Source organism: Aquila chrysaetos, chromosome 4, assembly GCF_900496995.4.
Source record: "Aquila chrysaetos chrysaetos chromosome 4, bAquChr1.4, whole genome shotgun sequence".
Lineage (NCBI taxonomy): Eukaryota > Metazoa > Chordata > Aves > Accipitriformes > Accipitridae > Aquila > Aquila chrysaetos.
Window position 1 is genome coordinate 22,601,089 of NC_044007.1, and position 4,138 is coordinate 22,605,226.

Sequence of the window (4,138 nt, forward strand, 5' to 3'; positions counted from 1 at the left end):
TCCCCCTCCGCCCCCGCGCACGACCTCCGCCCCGTCCTCGCCCTCCCGGCTCTCCCCGGCTCCGCTCGCCCGTCTCCCCCTCCTGCCCGGCTTTATTATCTCCTCTGCCCCCCCCTCCCTCTCTCCCTCCCTCCCTCCCGGCTGTCCCCTCCCCTTCTCCTCGCGTTACCCCCTTCCCTCCCCTCCCTTCCCGCTTTACTCCTCTCTCCCGGCCCGCCGCCTCCCGGCCCGTCCCCGGCCTCTCCCCACCCCCGGCCCCCGGGAGCCGGCGGCGGAGCCCCCCCCCCAGGAGAGGGGCATCGCTGCCCCCGCCGCGGCGCCGGCTCTGCCCCGCGGATCCCCTCCGGCTCCCCCCGCAGCCGGGAGGGCGGGGGCGGCCGGGAGCAGGGACACGCCGCGGGCCGGCAGGCTTTCCCTCTTCCCTGGGTTGCATGGGGGCTTGTACAGGCAGGACTTAAGTACACGTCTAGGCTGGACTTACACGTCTAGGCTGGACTTGCACATCTGGGCTGCATTTACACGTCTAGGCTGGACTTACACATCTGGGCTGGCCGTACGTGCCAGCCTGCCGTGGCTAGCACTGCGTAGCAGCCCTCCTCGCCGGGTGTCGCACCCCGTTTATGCACCCTGGCTGGGCCTCGCGCCCCGTTTCATAAAGCCACCCGCCCCTTCCTTGAGGGAGCCGGGAGAGCCTCGCTTCTGCCTTTGGCCTTAGCTGATTTGCTGCTGTGTCATGGGGAGCTGAAGATGCAATACCGAGTGCTCAACTCCAGAGGAACTCCCACTCTTTCCTCCTGGATACACACCTTGGGAAGCAACCGCGAACATGAGATTCCTGCAACACAGCCGATAATTTATGCTACTGCGGGTCATCTAAATGACAGACACAGGGATCTGACACCGGTTTGAGTCAGATTGATGGTGGCCACAGTTTGTATTGCAACAGCTGTTTCTCAAGGCCCTCCTCAGGGTTGGAGCAACCCTCGTCACTTGGCACCCTGGCATCGTATCACGAGAGGGAGACTTTACCGCAAATAAATGTTTCATGTCCTGTAATCATTTTCTAGCAGAGCAGCAGGTATGGCGCTTTCCCCTAAGACAACTTACAGAGGGATACAGAAGTCGTGTACTGCACTTCATGCCATTACATGGCACAGCTGTTGGCTAAAACCAATACATCCAGTGAAATCTGGAGAAACTCAGGCTGTCCTGTGTTATCAGAGTTGCGAGTAGAAGCACAAACTCTCTGGAGCTAAACGCTCTTGTTCCTAAAGGCTGGCACCAGATCTTTAAGAGGATCCAACAGGCCTTAGCTTTGCATCCCAGCCAGTAGGTCCCACCTTCATGTTCCGAAGTGATGCAGGTCGGAGAGCGCTGCCCGGGTTGCTGAATCACCCATTACCCTTCCAGAAGCAGATGACTACTGAGATGTTTCTAAGCAGCTTCCCAGCCAAATACTCACTCATGACGATCTTACTTCCTTACGGAGATCTGCTGAGATCCCTCACAGCATGGGAGTGCTGCTGACATTTATTGCCCATGTACTTGTGCTACCAAGGACCCAGGATCAGCGGGGCAGCGATCTGAGAGGAAGCAGCTACTTCTTCATCACTGCAGTAATGTTTTTGTGGATTAATAAGACTTTTTTTTTATGAAAAGAGGGTTCCAACAGAGATTTTATTTCAATCAGACTGCCCCATCAGCGGGTAGCCCCCAGGGCAATGGAATATAGTGGTGTCTGAAGCCAACAAAGAGGTCTAACACACATCCCACTTCCCACGAACTGTGTGCACCCTAGGAGGGCGAAGGGAATGGCCCAGGAAAAACTGCCAGACATGCTTGAGTCTCCAAATGAAAACCTGAGCAACACAGTCAATGTCTCACACTGTAACTGTGTGAAGCCACTTTCTAGACCAAGAGCACTAAACAACGTACACGCTGGAACAGAACCTTGGGGGAGTCTTTTTATTTTGTTTCATTTTAACTTAAAAGTTGGAAGGGCTCTGACAGGATGCCATCTCCTGGCACGTGTACTTTCACATCGCATAGGTATCAGTTCTAGCTGTACTTGCGGGAACTTACTTTTTTCCTAGCACAGTTTTCAAACCCTTGAAAAGCCACTGGCAAGAGAACAATGGAAGGCTTCTCTTTCTTTTCTGTTATTACTACCACCACTAGAGAGGAATTAGACCGTCAATGTAAAGTAGGGTCTTAAAGCATTGTATCGAACAACGTTCATTTTCCCTGAGCCCTACACAGATGCCTGCTTTGCAGTTGCACTTTGCATCAACTTTCAAATTTCTGCTTTTGGTGGAACATGGAGCAAATTACTGCAGAAAAGTAATAATATAAGTATTACTGCTTTTGTATTTAAGCGGCTGGTGTCATTTTTGATCGGTTTATTAAATCAGTTGGACAACAGTAAGACCTGAAAATTTTTGCTCTCAACTATTAAGGTTTGACAAGGTTCAAATGAATTTTAAAAGTCCTTCAAAATAAAAATGTTTGCATGACTAATACAAACAAAATACATTTGTTAGCTCAGTAAGTAATGGTTTAATTTTATTTTCATCAGTTCCTAGTAGAACTGAGAACTGCTTTTTGAAACTGGGATTTTTTTCCACAGCTAAAAGAACTTTTATTCTTTGGTGTGTTTTAAATTTAATTTAAGAGACTAGGACAAAACCAGAGTTTTGTGTTGTTTTGTTAAAAGAGTCGAATGCAATCAATCGCAGGTACCTTTGTACGAAAATCCATTCTGATTAATTAAGAAAATTAATTCTCACTGACAAGTGTGCAAGGCACAATGGTCATGTATCTGCCCTCTTCTGATTCGCTCCTGAGCTAAAGAGCAAACTCCAAGGTACATAGCAGTTATGTGAGTGGGCCTGTGCTGTAGCTATAAAGTAGCACAATCTATGGCAATGAAATGCACATTGGCTGACATGAAACAGTTGGTGGCAGCTTTAATACAGCAAGGTAACAATACAAGAATATTAATTTGATAATATTAATTTTGCACTGAGAATCATATCAGGGAAGGAGGTGGACAGAAAAGGAAATCTGCCTTCAGAAACACAGAAAGTACTTAGAATCAGATGAATCGTTGGCCTGAGTCCATCTCCTACGGTGGTGTAATCGGATGGGAACTAATCTGCCGGTGAAGCCGAGTGGGGAGCAATCGGTGTCGGGCAGGAAGAGGTTGATGGCAATGTATGAGTGAAGAATTGAAATCTGCAGAAATCTTGGGGGGAAAAACTTTACAATTTCTTTTTCTTCCTTTACTTCAGCACCTGAGGTGGTGTAGCCTAGCAGGAGTGAGGTTAAGAATGCAGTTTTTTGGGTCTTGTTTAATTCATCATGTGGTTACCCTCATGCCAGGGGATGATTAAGGCAGTAACATGTGACCCCTCTCCGTTAATCATTAGCAAAAGGATGGTCTCCCAGAGATCCTCCTAGTGGAGCTTGGACTGTATTTTAGCTGCTCTGGTTTTGTTCTGCCTAATGCACACTGTGCAGCGATGCTTTTCCTCCTCACTCTGTCATTAATGTCTGCTCTGTATATGCTGGTTTCTATGGCTGCTCCCTACTCCAAAACCAGGAGTAGGAAGTAAAAGGACAGGGGGAGCAGGGCATGAGCAAGGGAAGGGACTCTTGGGGATTTTACATTTAGAATTTTTCTTAAATGGGTTTAAAACAATTTGGTTTTATACTTCTCCTCATAAAATCCATATGGAATTGTTGTAGAACCTGTTATTAATTTTCCCCTCCAAATTACTGGGTCAAATTAATGCTTTTGTACCCCAATGACCATTACTAGGTGTATGTTAGCTTTTATATTTGCTTTCAGTGTTAAGTGCAGAAGCAGCAATAGGAGGTTTAGGCAAAAGGTGTCCTGTCTGTCTTCAGCTTTTTGGGTGGTATCTCCACTTCTTCTATTAGAAGGTGTTTAGCAGGTACACCAGTTAAATCTGGTTTTAGGTCCCAGCTTTCCTCATAAACCTGTTCGCTTCATGCCAGAAAGCAGAGAGGAGGTCAGTTTACGCACTTACCTAGGGACCCCTGTGGTTCAAGGGCATCATTAGGGGGGAGCGAGAAGTTTGTATTTAAAAATTGTTCTTTCTAGTCAGGTATTTTG